The following is a 21325-nucleotide window of genomic DNA, read 5'->3' on the forward strand; positions in this document are numbered from 1 at the left end:
GTGGGGCTGACCTAGACATCAGCCTGGTGGCACTAGAGGTGGGGCTGACCTAGACATGAGCCTGGTGGCTCTAGAGGTGAGGCTGACCTAGACATGAGCCCGGTGGCTCTAGAGGTGAGGCTGACCTAGACATGAGCCTGGTGGCTCTAGAGGTGGGGCTGACCTAGACATGAGCCTGGTGGCTCTAGAGGTGGGGCTGACCTAGACATGAGCCTGGTGGCTCTAGAGGTGGGGCTGACCTACAGTAGGAGCAAGTTTCATCTTTGTTCCTTGGCAATGGCTAGCCATGGCTATTCTATTGTTCTCAGCTGCAATACGTATTGTATTGCAGCTGAGAACAATAGAATAGCCATGGCTAGCCATGACCAAAGGAGCAAAGATGAAACTTGCTCCTACTGTAGACATGAGCCTGGAGGCTCTAGAGGTGGGGCTGACCTAGACATGAGCCTAGTTGCTCTAGAGGTGGGGCTGACCTAGACATGAGCCTAGTTGCTCTAGAGGTGGGGCTGACCTAGACATGAGCCTGGTGGCTCTAGAGGTGAGGCTGACCCAGACATGAGCCTGGTGGCTCTAGAGGTGAGGCTGACCTAGACATGAGCCTGGAGGCTCTAGAGGTGGGGCTGACCCAGACATGAGCCTGGTGTCTCTAGAGGTGGGGCTGACCTAGACATGAGCCTGGTGGCTCTAGAGGTGGGGCTGACCTAGACATCAGCCTGGTGGCACTAGAGGTGGGGCTGACCTAGACATGAGCCTGGTGGCTCTAGAGGTGAGGCTGACCTAGACATGAGCCTGGTGGCTCTAGAGGTGGGGCTGACCTAGACATGAGCCTGGTGGCTCTAGAGGTGGGGCTGCCCTAGACATGAGCCTGGTGGCTCTAGAGGTGGGGCTGACCTAGACATCAGCCTGGTGGCACTAGAGGTGGGGCTGACCTAGACATGAGCCTGGTGGCTCTAGAGGTGAGGCTGACCTAGACATGAGCCCGGTGGCTCTAGAGGTGAGGCTGACCTAGACATGAGCCTGGTGGCTCTAGAGGTGGGGCTGAACTAGACATGAGCCTGGTGGCTCTAGAGGTGGGGCTGACCTAGACATGAGCCTGGTGGCTCTAGAGGTTGGGCTGACCTATACATGAGCCTGGTGGCTCTAGAGGTGGGGCTGACCTATACATGAGCCTGGTGGCTCTAGAGGTGGGGCTGGCCTAGACATGAGCCTGATGGCTCTAGAGGTGGGGCTGACCTAGACATCAGCCTAGTTGCTCTAGAGGTGGGGCTAACCTAGACATCAGCCTGGTGGCTCTAGAGGTGGGGCTGACCTAGACATGAGCCTGGTGGCTCTAGAGGTGGGGCTGACCTACAGTAGGAGCAAGTTTCATCTTTGTTCCTTTGGCAATGGCTAGCCATGGCTAGCCATGGCTATTCTATTGTTCTCAGCTGCAATACGTATTGTATTGCAGCTGAGAACAATAGAATAGCCATGGCTAGCCATGGCTAGCCATGACCAAAGGAGCAAAGATGAAACTTGCTCCTACTGTAGACATGAGCCTGGAGGCTCTAGAAGTGGGGCTGACCTAGACATGAGCCTAGTTGCTCTAGAGGTGGGGCTGACCTAGACATGAGCCTAGTTGCTCTCGAGGTGGGGCTGAACTAGACATGAGCCTGGTGGCTCTAGAGGTGGGGCTGACCTAGACATGAGCCTGGAGGCTCTAGAGGTGGGGCTGACCTAGACATGAGCCTAGTTGCTCTAGAGGTGGGGTGACCTAGACATGAGCCTAGTTGCTCTAGAGGTGGGGCTGACCTAGATATGAGCCTGGCGGCTCTAGAGGTGAGTCTGACCTAGACATGAGCCTGGTGGCTCTAGAGGTGGGGCTGACCTAGACATGAGCCTGGTGGCTCTAGAGGTGAGGCTGACCTAGACATGAGCCTGGTGGCTCTAGAGGTGAGGCTGACCTAGACATGAGCCTGGTGGCTCTAGAGGTGGGGCTGACCTAGACATGAGCCTGGTGGCTCTAGAGGTGGGGCTGACCTAGACATGAGCCTGGTGGCTCTAGAGGTGGGACTGACCTAGACATGAGCCTCGTTGCTCTAGAGGTGGGGCTGACCTAGACATGGTCCTGGTGGCTCTAGAGGTGGGGCTGACCTAGACATGAGCCTAGTTGCTCTAGAGGTGGGGCTGACCTAGATATGAGCCTGGCGGCTCTAGAGGTGAGGCTGACCTAGACATGAGCCTGGTGGCTCTAGAGGTGGGGCTGACCTAGACATGAGCCTGGTGGCTCTAGAGTTGAGGCTGACCTAGACATGAGCCTGGTGGCTCTAGAGGTGAGGCTGACCTAGACATGAGCCTGGTGGCTCTAGAGGTGGGGCTGACCTAGACATGAGCCTGGTGGCTCTAGAGGTGGGGCTGAGGCACAGTTCACAATTCAAATAGCTCAGTCACACCAACTGCCAGTGAGCCCCAGCTGGTGGTGTTTAGAAGCAGTTGGGGTGTCAGTTGGTGTGACCACTCTATTTGAATTTTTGTCGGCACCGCACTGCCACTGAAGCCAAGATTGCCCATCTCTGATTGCGCTGCATTATCCTGTAACTGTAGCATTTTGATTTTGAGTCAGTCTTTTTGGCAACTAAATTCAAGTTCGGATCTGAAAACATTATCTTATTTTATGATTTATTTATTACCAGTTATTTATATAGCGCACACATATTCTGCAGCGCTGTACAGAGAGCATTTGAATAGTCACATCAGTCCCGGCCCCAGTGGAGCTTACAATCTATATTCCCTACCACATGTACACACAGAAATTCTAGGGTTCATTTTGTTGGAAGCCAATAACCTACCAGCATATTTTTGGATTGTGGGAGGAAACCGGAGTATGCAGGGGAAACCCATGAAAGCACGGGGAGAATATACAAACTCCGCACGGTTAGGAGTCGGACCATTAATGTTTGATCTCTAATTATAACACAATAGCAGAAAGAAGCCCGAAATGGGAAAGCACATTGGGTGGTTAAGGTTACTCTATATTTTCTGCTGGCCAGTTCCCTTGTTCCTGCTGTTTACGCCTATAGCAGAATGCTTTTGGATTAGAGTCTCTGTGGTTATCCTGGACCAGGCAGAGAACATACACTGGATCAGATGAAGTCTTTTACAAATAGAAATCTTATATAACAGATCCATATGAAATCCATTATATAATACAGATTCTTCTAACATTAGTTTTAGTACAGATCGCATTCCTAGTAAACTTACCATCGGCAATCTTTATGCCCCACACTTTAATAAACGTATCTAAAACTTATCTAACTTAACACTAAAATAACGAGACAGACACCAGTGCTGGCGTTTCAATATGAATGTCAAATTTATTGATTTGACAACTATTTATATTGATCTTATAAAAGAGGGTGGTGGCCCAAAAGAACGGTCATAGAGAAAAGAGGGGTAAGATCACGTCACACCGTTCACACATCATTGGTGTTCAACTCTCCCAACGCAAGCCACCCGTGCGGATGGTGTAGCCCATCCCCTGTCCAAGGGGCATGGGCTAGTGACGTATCAATGTCGGGAGAGCGCACCCCACTATCCTCATACTACTTCCATTTGAAAAAGGACCGTTCTTTACCACCGCCAAGATAGAAAAATAGGGAGGGAGGCTGGGGAAAACCGGACCAGAGAGGCAGATCACCTGACTTCCTGGCTATTCCTAACTATAGGAACTCCTCCCCTGCTCCCTAATTGGCTAATACTTTATCATCATAGCCCCTAGCAAAACACACAACCTAAAGTGCAGGCAGTTAGAATCCTTCGGTAGTTTATGTCACCTCAAGCTTAATCAGCCTTCGTTTTTTTTTTTCTTTATATAAAACAGATCCTTCTAATTCCATTTAATAATACAGAGAGCATTCTAGCGGCTATTCAACACACAGGACATTCTAGTGATCATTATATACTGTAGTTCATAGAGCATTCTACTAATATAATACAGATGGGTTTCATGTGATCATTATATAATTCAGATAATTTTAGTTTCTGTTGTGTAATACAGAACATTCTAATGATCATTATATAATAGAGTATATTCTAAAGACCTTTACATTCTAGTGACCATTCTATAATACAGACAGCATTCTAGTGACCGTTACATAACACAGACAGTATTCTAGTGACCATTCTATAATACAGACAGCATTCTAGTGACCATTACATAACACAGAGTATTCTAGTGACATGACATAATACAGACAGCATTCTATTGATCATTCTATTGATCATTCTATAATAGAGAGTATTCTAGTGACCATTACATAAAACATAGCATAGCATTCTATCGACCACTATATAATACAGAGGGCATTCTAGTGACCACTATATAATACAGAGGGCATTCTAGTGGCCACTATATAATACAGAGGGCATTCTAGTGGCCACTATATAATAAAAGATGGCATTCTAGTGACCACTATATAATACAGAGGGCATTCTAGTGGCCACTATATAATACAGAGGGCATTCTAGTGGGCACTATATAATACAGAGGGCATTCTAGTGGCCACTATATAATACAGAGGGCATTCTAGTGGCCACTATATAATACAGAGGGCATTCCAGTGGCCACTATATAATAACAGGGAGCGTTTTAGTGAACAGCATATGATGTATAGGGCGTTCCCAGACTATTATTTAATAAAGACAGCATACTAGAGACCATGATATAAAATACAGAGAACATTCTAATGACCATGCTATATTACAGAGAACATTCTAGTGATCATCCTACAATAAATATAGCATTCTAGTGTGGGGCTTTGCAGGCATATTAAATCCCCGGATGAGTGACATTATGGGATAAATGACTAAGACGGGAGTTCTATTAGAGATGGGAAGTTGCCCATAGTAACCCATAAGAATATACAGTATCTACTATCTTCTAGAACAGTGGTTCTCAAACTTGGTCCTCAGGACCCCCCCAAAAGTTAATGTTTTCCAGGTCTCCACACCGAATCACAAGTGAAGTAAATAGCTCCACCTGAAAATGGGCCGTAACAGTGACAGCTCAGTGAGTGTGTGTGGACAGAATGCAAGCTATGTAGGGTGTGACTTACGCTTAACCCCGCCCACTTCCAGATGTAACATTGGCACCTAGTTGCATTGGGCGCTAGCAAAGCAAGCATGTGGATGCCTGCCGTATTATTATATCTATGTATGAGCGACTATACGCATGTGTACATATGCCTGACATTTGTCCAACCCAGCATGAAGCACTGCGGGGAGATGTTTAAAAACATATGGGTACATGTACTTAAGCTGGCCATACACCTACAGATTTATTGTCAGATCTGGCTGGTTGGAACAAAATCCTGGTAATAGATGATATCAGGTGACAGTTGACCATTTGCTTGGAAATGCTGGAAAACTGACAAACTGTCATTCAGAAATGACCAGATCTTTGTTCCAGCGAGCCAGATCTGACAAGAAATATGTAGGTGTATGGCCCCCTTAAGTCACGGAGAGAGATAGAGTGGATGGAGATAAAGTACCGGCCAGTTGACTCCCAGCCCATCAAACCCCCCCCCCCCCCCACTGTCACTGTAACATGACAGCCAGGAGCTGATTGTCTGGTAATCAATCTTAATCTACTATATCTCTCTCCTGCTTGGTACATAGAACCAAAAGAGAGAGATACAGTAGGGTTGTTGCCCATAGCAACCAGTAAGCTTCCACCTATCCTTTATCTTGCACAGTCTATAAAATGGCCTGCTGTGGGAAACTTCTCTACTTTAACTCTTTCTGAGGTTTGATACATTTCTACTAGGGGTTTTAGGCCCCCCCCCCCCCCCCCCCGGGAAGGTCGGCAATCCTCCCGCTTTTGCCTGACAGCCCCCGCACCCCCCATTCTTACCGCACTAATTAATTTTTTCACGGATCCGAGGCAAGGGGCGGGACTAAAATGACGCAAATCGCGTCATTTTGCGTCATTTGCCTGGATTGGGGGGCGGGGCTTTCAGTCATCAGCCCCCCCCCCCTCACCTGAACATCTGGCTGTCCTCTCCGGGCTTCTCCCAGGGAGAGGCTTCTCGAAAAGTCGGCAAGTATGTGATAGCTGAGGGGCTGATACAGCTTATGTTAGCAAAGCGATGACGCATGCAAATGGATAAACCCATACTGCACTGTAGGTGGATCTGATGTAACGTGCAGAGAGAGTTAGATTTGGGTGGGGTGTCTTCAAACCAAAAACTAATTAGCATTTTAAAAATAAAGCCGTCTAACATATGAGGGCTACATGCAAAACCAGCCAGCATTTACCCTGCACAGAACCAATATAAATGCATTTGCTCCGCTCGCATATAGTAACATGGTTTGTTCCGCACACAAAATGACTTAGAATGCTTAGAATTTTTTCTAGGACTGGACCTGGAAACAGATTGTATGCAACTGTTACGTGGAATGTATCCGTGGCTATAATTTGTAGATGACATTATTCAGGTGATTGTTTGCGTTAATCCGACTGTCAGCTACAGTTTCAGGAGAGTATCGGTTTTCCTCACGTAACCACGTTATTGCCGCCTCTTTGCACATTTTGTTTTTAAGTTGTTCTGGATGAACACAGGGTAGGATTTAGTAGGTGGAACCCAAAGGAGCCGAATTAGAGTTGCACGCAAGAAGTTTTGTTGAAGCACCGTGCACTCCAAGGTGCGTCCATGGTTTGCAGCCACTGAGCAGCACGTGCACATAGACGGCACTCTAGGGCTAGATACAGGTGCAAGGCTATGCTGATAGTGGCCATCAAGAGGATAGCTGGATATATTATGATACAGTATATCTAGTTGTTGGGAAAAAAAATCTAGTCATGACTATTAGTGGTTGCACACGGGGCAAGATGTATCAAGCTTCAAAAAGTGATCAAATGGAGAGTGATAAACAGTCAACCAATCAGCTCCTACCTGCTAGTTTTTCAAACCCAGCCTGTGACATGGCAGTTTCGAGCTGATTGGCTGGCTGTTTATCACTCTCCATTTTTATCACTTTTCAAGCTTAGTACATCTGGCACATGGGCCCTTATTCTGATCGGTGCGGCCGGATCCGAATATGCGGCCAGCACCGTGCGTCCTAAACCCCGCCTTCCATACGGATCGCCAACTCCGTCTGTACGCGGTAAGAAGCTGTCCGAACGGACCGCACGTGTATTTCTCATGAATACACCTCCTCCATCTCACGGAACCTCCCCCATCATTCGGACCAACAGCTCCCGCAACCTCAGACCACTCGGGCATTTCTCCATGCAAAAGCAGGGATCTGGGCGGGCAGCTGACATCCGGCAATGTCATATGTCCGCCCCCTACACGTGCGTCACGGCCGTATTACCATACGTACGCCCAGCGTTTGCATGGGAACGTCCATGAAACGCGGGGTGTAAACATATGGTAATGAGCCCAAACAGCCCTTCACACCCCTCTCCACCCCATGTTCGTAGTGTACACATTTCATGCGGAATGTGGCCGTGCGTCCCGCTCGCACATGCGCAGAGACAAAACATCGGCGGCACGAACGCACGCGGATATTACCGCACCAACCAGAATAAGGGCCATGGTGAGATATGCACTATTTTTCTATTAGATTTTGCTTATAGAAGCTCTATACTGTATCTAATAGAAATTTAATCGAAAACGGAATCGAACAATGTGTACGCATATGGGAAAAACATGGTGCGATTTTGCTTGTGATTCAATCCCAATTCGATTGAGATCTAATCAGAATCGAATTGAATGTTATGCAAAATGCATTAGATTTCACTATATACTGTAGTACAGATCTCTACTCTATAGTCTTGCCTGCCAAGACTATTTTTCTATTTGATTTACACTATACGGGAGCGCGCATCGGATTGAATCAGATTGAATCTGCATCAAATATCGAAAAAACTTTTCATGCCCATTCTATTTTCTATTCGATTTTGCTTCTATAAGCCAAATCGAATAGAAAAATAGTGCATACAGTATCTCACCGTGTGTGCCTACCTTCTATACATCTGCATCTGTTCTGCAGAGAAACAGTGCACTGAGCTCTCAGAGAGCGAGAGGTGGACTCTTATCCAGGAGCGCTGAGTGGGAGAATGCAGGGGACCTCAGCGGACAATACTCTTATGCCCAGGAGTGAAGAGGGTCCTTTCATCCCCTCAAGAGTCAGATCCAGGATGTGTAGCTCTCTCCCCTGGCACTCCCAGCCAAGGACTCTACCAGTGTTTGACAAACTTTGACACAAAGAGAAAAGGTCTAGAGGTGAAACAATTATATCTGGAAAAAGTCCAAAGAAGCAGAAATGTTAATGTGCTGCTGTTTCCTTTCAATTATGCCCCCCTGGGAAAGACACGTTTAACCCCGTCATGTCACAGAGCAGAAGGCATGACAGATCCGAGGCTTGTCATTCCCACACACAGAGACAGCGCTTATGTGCAGGCACAGTTTTGGAGGCTCCGGGTGAGGTAGAGCCACCATCTATTCCGGAAGGCAGCACTTAATCCTTTTTCTGTGGATTCACCACCTCAATAATGTAATAATAATAATAACAACTAGCTGATGTACCCGGTGTGAAATGGGCAAAGGTTTGCTGGGTGTAACATTTTACGGCATCATTAATATATAGATAATAATGATAACTGATAACAGTCCCATTCTTTACTCTCATGAGGCTGATGGGGAAGAGGTATCAAACCGGGAGCGATAAAGATTCTGAATGTATTGGTGGTCATCTGTCTGTAAGGGCCTTATTCTAGTTCACTCTTTCTGACAAAATCCTTCTTAGATGGACAAAACCATGTGCACTGCAGGGGGCCAGATGTAACATGTGCAGAGAGAATTAGATTTGGGTGAGTTATTTTGTTTCTGTTCAGGGAAAATACTGGCTGCTTTATTTTTACACTGCAATATAGATCTCACTTTGAAATAAAACCCCACCCAAATCTAATTCTCTCTGCACAAGTTACATCTGCCCCACCTGCAGTGCATATGGTTTTGTCCATCTAAGAAGGATTTTGTCAGAAAGAGTAAACTAGAATAAGGCCTTAAGTGTATACAAATGTCTAACAATCTCAGTACAAGGACTGAGATGCCTAATTTTAGCTCCCGAGCATGTCGTAATACTGATTGGTGTGTCCTCATTCACCACCATTGGCCACACACCATCAAAAATGGCTCCAGCCCTGTGGGTCAGTGTCTTTGGTGGAGATACTCTAAAGCAGAAATGCGATAAAAATCCGCTATCAGGGTTTTCACGGCATTTCTGTATGCTCTGTCCCCCCTCTGCAGTGGCAGCGCTGTGGAGGGAATCACCAGCAAAAGCTGGCGATTCACTGCAGAAGCCTATGGGCTTCTTACCGCAGCGCTGTGTGAGGGATCTGTCACAGATCCCTCCCAGCGTGCCCTGCGGCCGGTGCCGTGCTCTGCACATGCGCAGATGGACTCCCGGGTCTCAGACCTGGAAGTCCAGCACCGGTGCCGCATCGCAATGGATAGCTCTTATCGCAAGAGCTGTCCCTTGTGTTAATGACAGCATATGTTAGAGCATATGCGATCATTAAGAATGAGGTGGCCGGCGAAGGGGGATGTTAGAACATCCCACCCACAGTCTGAGCGCGTCCTCCTATGCTTGCCGCAGTGCGTTTGTGAAAGCAGCCGCTTGCAGTGACACGCCCACAAGGCACACTGGACTGCCAACTCTCCGCCCAGGAAGCCCAGCACTTTTTCACAACTTATCTGATACCGCCTTTCCTGATCCTGGCAGTGCATTAGTGCGCACACTCTGTATGAAGCTCACGTCTTACCAGATTTCAGAATTTTTCACGCGTGCGATGTGGCAAACCATCAATTAAGTCGAGAACATTAGGATTAGGTGCTCCTCATTATTAGGCCTAAAGTGGAGTCGTGTCCATAGCAACCACATCAAAGCAACATGAAATAATGGCCTAATGTATTCTTTAATGGCCTGGGGGTATTATAGGCTGCAGTCAGATAATGTAGCACCAATATTTGTTGTTGAATATCTTCATGGAAGCCACTTTAATATGAAGTGTATATGAAAAGTCTTTTTGATATTGCAATCAGAATAAATCACCTCAGATAGAACCTTTCTACCAGCAAACATTTCCCTACGTGGCTGTGCCAATTGAATGCATTTTTGTGCAGAGGTTACATAACATTTTGGGGGAATTCAATGAGGGGAGCTGCTCTCGCCCCCACAAGTAAGTGAGGTTATATGCCACACTTAGGACTGCGTATAGAAATCAGGAAGTCCAGTGTGATATTGGCCCACTTGAGTGACGAGGTTTTGTGCCATTGCCAGTGTTATACATCATTGCAACGGCTTATAAATTACACCCCACTCATGGTCCCCGCAATAGGTCACGTGGAACCCTTGGGCATGACCACGGCGATCCATGACCGCAGCACCACAGGGAAGGAGCCCTAAGCAGGCAGCCGTAGAGGGACAGCGTCAGCAGTATTTAAAATTGTGAACCGACTGGCAGCCAGTTAGGAGCTGCCATGGTGGTCATTCCTGATTGGCTGCTGGTCCACGAGCTCCGGTTGGCTCTTGCCAGGCTTCATATTCAAAATGTCACCACCAGTGTCCCTGTATGGCAGCCTGCAGTGGGCTCCAATTCACACTGATGCCATGTGGGCCCCTTGTGGTCCAGGCCTTGGACTGAAGTCCTAGCAGTCCACCCCTGATAGCATTAGCAGCCCTAGAGGAAACTGCAAGGAAGGTCCACTAAACTTGGAAAAGGACTGGCGTAACTTTTTATATCCACTGTATAAATCTAGGCAGAAGGTTTAATAGAATTTTGTTTCTGCACCAGTTTCTCTTTAAGCTGAAGATTCCGGTTTGTATTTCGGGGTGAGGCTTTGATACAAAGAGCTTACAGAAGGGTTATAGTACGTGAACGTGGAAGTGTACAGTATATGATGCATGGAGGAGAGGAAGTTTAAGAGCATCTGAAGGGTGCAGTGATGGAATCCAAGTCTCTCAGGCTGCAGTGAGGCTTCACTGAAGATGAGGAGAAACTTGGCACCACGCCGTGAAGACGAACACAGCCTATATGAAATCAATCAACTGGATGGGTAGGGGAGTTACACAGGAAATACAGTACAATATATTATGTTAAACATACCTAATACTTATTAATCCAGTCTCTGCCGATGTGCAAGACCCAGCTGGCTGCCAAGTGCATGTGCACAGGAATCACTTTTAGCTCAGATAAATAAAATGAATAAATTAATAATACATGATATAAATCTTCAAATATATAAAGGGTTTTAACATAGTACAGGAGGGAAATTTTCTTCAAAGGAAAAGAAGTAATAGAACACGGGGACATGGACTGAAACTGGAGGGAGGTAGGTTCAGGGGAAATGTTAGAAAAAATGACTTCACAAAAAGGGTAGTAGATAAGGGGAATAGCCTCCCATCAGAGGTGGTAGAGGCTAAGACAGTAGAACAATGTAAACATGCTTGGGATAGGCGTATTGATATCCTTACACAGAAATAAGGATCAAAAAGGGTTGAGATTACCTGAAGGATAAAAAAAAAGTGGCAGACTAGATGGGCCAAATGGTTCTTATCTGCCGTCAAATTCCATGTTTCTAATAAAAAAAAAAAAAAAAAAAAAGATTTTTATGTGTTTAAAAAAATATTGATCTGTTATAATTAGAGACGAGCGGGTCCGGATCTCCGGGATCCGACAGACCCGAATATCGCGATCCGAGTCTTGATCCGAGCCGGCTCGGAAGTTCCCGCCTAAATTCCGGACCGAAAACGAGGCAAAACGTCATCATCGCGCTGTCGGATTCTCGCGGGATCTGGATTCTATATAAGACGCACGCGCGCCCCGCCATCTTTACTCCAGCATAGGAGAGGGAAGAGGGTGGTTGTGCTCTGTGCTGTGTTATAATAATATATTATTTTGCTGCTGCTCACTCGATTATGGTCTGCAGGGGCTGCTGTATACAAGTCCAGTGTACAGGGGCTGCAGTGGCCAGTGTACAAGGGGCTGTACAGGGGCTGTGTTCAGTGTGACAGGGCTTGTGTCCAGTGTGACAGGGCCTGTGTACAGTGTGACAGGGTCTGTGTCCAGTGTACAGGGTTTGTGTCCAGTGTACAGGGGTTGTGTCCAGTGTACAGGGGTTGTGTCCAGTGTACAGGAGCTGTGTACAACAGCTGTGTCCAGTGTCCAGGGGCTGTGTCCAGTGTACAGGGGCTGTGTACAGGGGTTGTGTCCAGTGTGACAGGGCCTGTGTCCAGTGTGACAGGGGCTGTATCCAGTGTACAGGGGCTGTGTCCAGTGTACAGGGGCGGTGTACAGGGGTTGTGTCCAGTGTACAGGGGCTGTGTCCAGTGTACAGGGCTGTGTACAGGGGTTGTGTCCAGTGTACAGGGGTTGTGTCCAGTGTACAGGAGCTGTGTACAGGAGCTGTGTCCAGTGTCCAGGGGCTGTGTTCAGGGGCAGTGTCCAGTGTGATGGCTGTGTCCAGTGTACAGGAGCTGTGTCCCGGGGCGGTGTCCAGAGACTGTGTCCATTGTCCAGGGGCTGTGTCCAGGGTAACGGGCTGTGTTCATTGTCCAGGGGCTGTGTCCAGGGTGACGGGCTGTGTCCAGGGGCAAGGTCCAGGTGCAGTGTCCAGTGTGACGGCTGTGTCCAGTGTACAGGAGCTGTGTCCAGGGGGGTGTCCAGAGGCTGTGTCCATTGTCCAGAGGCTGTGTCCAGGGTGATGGGCTGTGTCCATTGTCCAGGGGCTGTGTCCAGGGTGACGGGCTGTGTCCAGGGGCAGTGTCCAGTGTGACGGCTGTGTCCAGGAGGTGTGTCCAGGGGCGGTGTCCAGTGTGACAGCTGTGTCCAGAGGCTGTGTCCAGTGTGACGGCTGTGTCCAGTGTACAGGAGCTGTGTCCAGAGGCTGTGTCCATTGTCCAGGGGCTGTGTCCAGGGTGACGGGCTGTGTCCAGTGTCCAGGGGCTGTGTCCAGTGTCCAAGGGGCTGTGTCCAGTGTGACAGGCTGTGTCCAGTGTAAAGTAAGAAAAATAAATAAAAGTAATAAATAAAATAAAAAACACATTTTTGGAGGATGATGGAGGAGGAAATAGTTGGAGATCAGCAACCTGATAGAAGTGTGAAGCTGCTACCACCAGTCATGACAAGGCCGATACCTCTTTGTATTTTTTGCTCTTTGGAGCATTTCTCTTTTTTTGGGATAGTTTATTAAACTGCCACCCTGTCTGCCCCTGCAGTGCCGCTCTGCTTCCAAGATGTGCCAGTTTGGAAGTGTAAGGGCCACATGTATGTGATGCCAACTGCTGTCGCTTAGCTTAGTCATCCAGCTACCTCGGTATACCCTTTTGGCCCAACTACAGTAAATTAAAACAATTTTGTAAGCTGTGAAGTGATCAAAATTGACTAGAAATGAGTGGAAACTAATGTTATTGAGGTTAATAATACTTTAGGGGCAAAAACAGGCCCAAATTCTGTTATTTTAGCCATTTTTAGCATTTTTTCATAAAAATCCAGATCCAAAACCCACAAGGGTGGTTTTGACAAAACCAATCCAGATCCAAAACACGAAGGGAGATCCAGATCCAAAACCAAAAACCCGAAAAAGTGGCCGCCGCACATCTCTAGTTATAATGTTAATTATTTGCTATCAACACCTGCATTGAGTATAAGGGTGTCTTCCTCATATATGGCCTTAATTTGTAATAGACAGACTCCCAGATCCCAAACCTTACTGCGTTTTGAAGATTAAATCATAGACCTGGAACCATTGATTGTAAAACCGATTGATGAACATCCATGATTGTCCTACAGAGAAGGTGGCAGCCAGTCACGGGCCAGTGCACGGGGCTCATTGGTGCATGAGGGGTGGGAAAAATCTCTGCTCCCCCTGTGCCATCAACAGACCCCCCAAAAAACATTACTAAGCATCTGCCTTAATAGCTGTAAAACATTGTATCTCTTCTATCAATGGCAAAACCATTGACCATCAGTGATGACCATTTGTTGGTTGTTACCCATTGAAGTCTGTAAGGCGTCCCTACTCACCAGGAATTTTGGGTATCTTGCTGTTCCCATATTGTACTTAGCCCATAGTCCCCCCCCCCCTAGTATAATAATATCTCTGCACTCTGCTGATCCCACCCACTGTGACCTCTGGCCTACCCAAGATGTCTGCACACCTTCGTAAAAGATGAACAATCCACACAACTGATGACTTGCATCTTGTCTTTTTTAATTTTAGTGATTGTCTTGCGTTCAAAATGGCTGCCAACTTTGTAATAGTTTCTTTACTGCAAAAGTAACACACTTTGACAAAAGCAATAGATAAATAGTATCATTATTATTTAGATTTTCTTCTTTTTGCATATTTTTCGCATCGTGGAGATATTGGTGAAAGTCGTTATCTTTTTAAAATTACACCCAGTCATCCAAGATCTTCTGCAAGGTTATGTGAGGACAGGATCCACCCATAGTACAGAAGATAAACGGCCCTCACTTCTGTGTATGACAACCAATTACGGCCTATATATCTCGGATAATTATATGTCAGGGGCTGGATGCTGAGCCAGATGTGTCAGAGGCAGAGCCGTTTAGTGTCAGGACATAAAATAAGAGCTGGGAACTACTGTAGTTTCCATCACACAGGAATCTGCCCTGTATCCACCTGGGAGATGGATGGGCTCTCGCTAACTGGTGGTCATGTGATTACAGATAACATGCGCCATTGGTTTAATCGTGGAGAAAGGATTCTGCACATAAGTGATGCTCTGTCCTACAGTATATAACATGTATACACGAATCACATACTCAGTAATTTCCCAATGGCCAAAGGGACAAATTATGCTTCGATCAGTGCCGGCTCTACCATTAGGGATCTGGGGGGGGGGGGGGGGGTCGCCACTAAGTCTGCAAATCAAAAAAATCAAGGATGTCTATGAGGATCCTTGTTGTACTTAATGCAGGTGGCGACTGTGGAACTTCTAAGACCTCACCTCTATAAGTTCCCTTGAGACATACTTCCCTACTTTGTTACCACCTCCTCCTTGTACTCTGTTGTGGGTGGCAAAGGGGAGGGTACAGAGGGCCTCCAGGGAAATCCAGTAGGTTAAAACTGCCACTGCTCGTAACTCATTTTTTTTTCATTTTTCAAAACCTGTAATACGACGTTAAGGTTCTCCACTTTATCTCTATTGAATGCTTAGTACATTTGCACCGCAGCTTGTAAAATGACAGTTGGGAGCTGGTTGACTGGTACATTGGGGCAGATGTATTAAGCCTTATCAAGAGATAAATGCAAGGGGGATAAAGAGAGATAAACGTCCAGCCAATCACATCCTAACTGCCATGTTACAGGCTGTGTTTGAAAAAAGTCAGTAAGGAGCTGATTGGCTGGACGTTTATCTCTCCTTATCACACTTGCATTTATCTCTTGTTAAGGCTTAATACATCTGCCCCTTTATCTCCAAAGCTTAGTATATATGCCCCTAAGTTTTAACAAAACAGTTTTTGCACTACTGGAACCTGGAAACCAATCGCTTTTTTTTCTGAATTGTTACCTGGCCTCTTTCTGTGTCTGTAATGGCTGCGGGGTGGCGTGGAGTTACACCATGAGCGCAACAATGCGGCAGAGTAGATGTATGAGGGCGAGTACCCGAATTGTATTGCAATAATAGCATTGCATTGTAAGATGTTGTTTTTGATATACTATACTATTAAGCCCGCTCGAAGCAAAAGCTTCGAAAGCTAGTCTGCTACCTTCTGCTTTTGTGCATATATGAGAATGAGATGTAGTTTCACTCTTTGCCAGCAGATGGCAGTGTTTCGGAGACTCACGGACACTAGACACATACAGTATATATAGATGATTATCTGATTTAATCAGTTTATAATGGCTGGTTTTCTGATACCTCCCAATTTTCCACATTACAGCAGCCTTGTCCCGATATTTGGAGACTGGTGACAATGTCACCCGCAGGGCAGTTGGGAAGAGCCTAAGATCACCGCAAGCACACGGCGTCTCTTCAGTGCAGGGAGGGAGGGAGAGCAGGGAGGGAACTGGGTGCATCCCAGTCACTCGTGTGCGCCACGCGGCCCACGCCCCTCTCCCCAAAGCCATGCCCACTCTCCTCATGGCTCCACCCCTTTTGAGGCTGGCCACACCAGATCCCAATTACAGTTGGGAGGTACTGTATGCACTGGTGCAGAACCCAGGAGGTTTACAATAGGCACCAGCGGAATGTGAAATGCAGATTAGACCGCACTGATCTATTACCGGGCTTGCAGGCTTATTAGGAACAGTGGTAACAGTGATATATTATTACATAGTAGATACACAGCAGAGATGGTAACAGCAGTATGGCAGGTAATATGTCTCCCACTTGGGAGGTAAGTGCTGCACAGTGTGGTGGAATGTACCACCATAGCCCGGAGGGGCTGATCTATCAACGAGTTTTATCCTACACATCAAGTTTTAAATCTCATTGCATAATATAAATGGTGCCCCAGCCAATCATCTCCCAACTGTCATATGTTTGCAATGTTGGGTGTTGATTGGCTGGAGATCATATCATCAAGTTTTAAAACTCATTGCGTATGATAAAACTGACCACCAGTACACTGCTTATTGATGTTAAATGACAGATGTCGGGTGCGCACACAAATGTCTTCCTCCATGGCACGGGTCCCGTTGTACACGTTTTAATGATTTTTGTTTTAAACAACGCTGAGGTCAAATGAGGTCGCGAGTTATCTTGCCGTAGAAAAACACAGGAAATTCATTGTGGCCTCATCTACTACAAGTGGAAAATGGGCACATTGTGGCCGCATATCAGACAATGGAGCCAATGTTTGCTTTTGGCCAAGAAACACTCACACCAAATCCTCCACGCAGTAGGGATCCGACCAGAGGGCCTAATTCAGCAAGGATCACAGCTGTGACCAGCAGTAAGACGCCGCCCAGACAGAAAGCAAAAACGCCCCGTGCAATTTGTGAATGCATCACAGATCCATACGCAAATCCTAGAACATCAAAGCGTTCGTTGCTGTTGGTGCAAATGCTGCCAATAGAAGGGAATCGGAATGATATGTATGTCAACAATATATTGGTCAATTGTCAGAAGGTCTGCACCGTATGGTCCATGGATAAAGGTCAACAGTGCCTAAGGTCAACATATAAAGGACGACATGTTGAAAAGGCCAAAATGACATTGGTCAACATACAAGTAGTCAACACATTTTGCACATGAATGACAAACCTTGTGGACATCTATTGGGAACCTGTAGTGGGTCGAGCGAACCCAAAAAAGGACTACTTAGTATTAATGGTGCTGAGATAACATGAAATATAACAAATTTGCCCCCCAAAAAAACAACAAAAAAAAAACTTATCTATCGACCACTGTCACCTTTTGTATGTGTGGACCTTAAATACTATCAACCTTTGTTTTTTACCTGTTGAACTTTTGTACCTTTCGGCATATGAATGATGACCATTTGGTGCCAACGTGTTGACTGCCTACCATAACATTGCTGATCTGTTATATGGGCACCAACGGTGGCCTACAAGACATTCCACAGCCATGTTACATAAACGCCGTCAGACATGCGAGGGAGTGTGTACGAGAACACATCCCCTCATGGATTTGGTATGAAATACCGACGGTCAAAATCCCAACAGCTATTGACCGACGGTCAAAATCCCGACATTTTAAATCCCGGCAAGGTCAAAATCCCAACATATAGAATGTAGACAGGTGAAAATGTCGACATGACTTTCGGTCGACAGGTTGCGAGTTCGACATGGGTTTTTTCCACTGTTTTTTTACCCGAATGTCAACACAGTCGACATGGACACAGTTGGAAGTCAACCGCAGCCCCTCGCATCGCTCACAATGCTTTGGGCAGTGTCTCGCTGCGCTTGGCACACTATTTCATTCTCCCACCAGTGGATGGTAGGGCATGAAATACCACCTGTCGGCACATGTCGGGTCAAAAAACTGTGAAAAAACCCATGTTGACCGAAAATCATGTTGACTTTTTCACCTGTCTACATTCTATATGTCGGTATTTTGACCTTGTCGGGATTTTAAATGTCGGTATTTTGACCTTGTCGGGATTTTGACCATCGGTCAATGGTTGTCGGGATTTTGACTGCATCCCCCCCCTCGCATGTGGACGAAAGGGAGGGAAATCATTTGTTGGTGGCAGACCAGGTGCAAACACCGGCCATTGCGGCTGGGGCCTAATTCGGTTTGCAGCGAACGATCCCGATTTGGCCCCAATGACCCTTATTAATGCTTCACAGATAGAAAAAAAAATAATCCCATACTTATATTATGCCAACTTAATAATTTTATGATTAAAAAAAAAGGGTATTCTCATCCTCTATGTTCGGGGGTTTCCGTTTTTCTTAAAATTTTAGGACACTTCCCTGTGCTTGGAGAGTAAATACAGGACGATTTTCCCAGGGTAACTAAAGGAAATATTTTGAAAGCCTTTTATTTAGGTTGTATTGAGCCAGTGTCCAGAAGATGTGTACAGTACAGCGTGGGACAGATAGTGCGCCTGGCACCGCGCCACGTACAGTGATGGGATGAATTATAGACCTCCTTCATTTCAAAGCATGGCTGCTTCTCTGGTGACCTCTGGTTCTACAAGGTTTCCATGACCCCGGCGTTTCCTGAGAACATACATCAGGCTCTGTGTTACGGGGTCTGGCCCTTCCCATACAACACCAGACTGAAATGTTGTATCTGAAGATAAAATATGAATGCTGGACAATATCACACTGGACAATGGGCCTTATTCAGATCTGATTGCAGTACAAATTTGTTTGGAAAATGGGCAAAACCATGTGCACTGCAGGTGGGGCAGATGTAACCTGTGCAAAGAGATTTAAAATTTGGGTGGTGTGTGCTGACACTGAAATCTAAATTGCAGTGTAAAAATAAAGCAGCCAGTACTTACCCTGCACAGAAACAAAATAACTCCCCAAATGTAACTCTCTGCACATGTTACATCTGCCCCACCTGTAGTGCACGCGGTTTTGTCCATAAGAGAGTGATTGTGCCTTTGCGAGTGAACTAGAATAACCCCCTATGTGTGATTTGTATTTTGAGGTCCTGGCCTACAGGTCTTCAATAGATACTCTCTGCCGCTTGTGCACAAATTACAGTTAGTGTCAGTTTATGAGCTGGAATATGAGCCTATGGGGCCCACCCACAATAGTAATAATAATAATAATACATACCGTGTTTCCCCGATAATTAGACCTACCCCGATAATAAGCCCTACCCCATATTTTGGACGCTGGTCCAAAATAAGCCCTCCCCCGAAATTAAGCCCTATCAAATTTCCCATGTATTTTTTTTTTTTGTAACTGTAGCCCCCGCTCAGCCCCGCTGACCTCCGCTGCCCTCCGCTCACCTCCTCTCACGCCCGCTCACCTCGCCTGCAACACCGCGGCTCCCGTTCCCAGGGATGCATTGCGGTAGGCGCGGCGTGACGTCACGCCGCGCACATCACCGCTCAGCTCAACGCATACAGACGGAGAGAAGTCCCTGCACAATAAGGTTTATACATGGCTTCAGGGAAACACTATAATGCTAATTACACCAAATAGCAGTCTTTCCTGGAAAACCTGAGACTAGAACCAGGGGGGGGGGGGGGGGGGGGGCAGGTGTGGGTGAAGCTCTTGGCTCATGGGAAGGCAGGACTTGTCTGGGTCTTTCTGACTGAGAAGTTCATAAAAGGGAGATACCTGGTCCCAGTCACTAACTGGTCATCAGGAAGGTGTCAGCAGTAGCAGGTATTGCACAGTAGTTATCTGTTTTAGGTGTAGTACTGCATCAGTATGTGGGACATTTTTTTAAAGGCGCAGTGGGGCATGTTTTAATGGAGCAGTGGGGCATGTTTTAATGGAGCAGTGGGGCATGTTTTAAATAAGCCCTCCCCCGAAAATAAGACCTATGGTCTTTTTTGAGTGAAAAAAAAAAAATAAGACAGTGTCTTATTATCGGGGAAACACGGTTCCTGGGGATTACATACCTCCCAACTTTTTCAATTCAAGAATAGGGACGAAAAGGGGGCGTGATGTATGCAATGAGGGCGCAGCTTATGCAAATTGGCGGGCGCGGGAGGGACGCGGGAACATCCACAAAAAACAGGACGTTCCCGCGTTTAGCGGGACAGTTGGGAGGTAAAGGATTCTGGGATGGTTATCTGCAGAAATCAGATCATGTGACATCAGTCATGTGACATAAGAGAAGACACACATCTGGATCACTGATTCATAGGGAGCCTAGTTTAGCTACAGTATATCATGTTGTGTGGTCATCGCTCCTCCCTCAGTGATGCCAGATGCCATACAGACAGAGGACAGCAATAATCCTTGTATCATGCCAGATGCCATACAGACAGAGGACAGCAATAATCCTTGTATCATGCCAGATGCCATACAGACAGAGGACAGCAATAATCCTTGTATCATGCCAGATGCCATACAGACAGAGGACAGCAATAATCCAGTGGAGAGAAGCGGAAAGCCTTTTACAAGGGACGGGTGAAGAAGTTGCCAGTTATTACACCCAATCAGCTTTTAGCTATCATTATCTAGTACATTGCATACAATGATAGCTACAAACTGATTGGGTGAACTGGAGCACTTCTCCATCTGTCCTCTTTACTGCATATCCCCCTAAGTCGTCTATTCTTCCTCTGTCACGACTTTTCCGCACACATATTAGGCAGAACATTCGTCCGTTCACATCAGTTCCTGCCCCACTCAAGCTTTCAGTCTGTGGGCCTGATTCGGATTTTCACATAATTTCACATTTATTGGATATGGAACGCATGTGCGTATCCGTTCCTGCGTCTGGACTGATAGGCAACAGCCATGTGGGGACAGAAAAGGGGCAGCGTGGGGGCGTGTCTTGTAGGTGTGCTTCTTCAAATGAGGACTTCCCTGGTGTGGGCAGCGGGAACAGCCCAACCGTCCTGAGTAACTGGTGGGATGAATGATGTTCATGTCCGTGATCCGATGCTGCAACCCCGGATGCAGCGGCCAATCACACAAGCATGCAGGAAGCCTTCGTTTACAGAATCAGCCCCCAACTGCCATGTGCTTGAAAAAATGACAGTTTGTATTTGAACAATGATAGTTAGGTGCTGGATAGCTGGCACTTTATCTCTCTAACTTTATCATCTCAAAAAGGCTTAGTATGCCAGAAAGCCACCCCACAAGTATGTCAGAGGGCCCCCTACCAGTATGCCAGAAAGCCCCCCCCCCAACAGTATGTCAGA

The sequence above is a fragment of the Crinia signifera genome, chromosome 3 (genome assembly GCF_055691185.1).
Source record: "Crinia signifera chromosome 3, ASM5569118v1, whole genome shotgun sequence".
In the NCBI taxonomy this organism is placed as follows: Eukaryota; Metazoa; Chordata; class Amphibia; order Anura; family Myobatrachidae; genus Crinia; species Crinia signifera.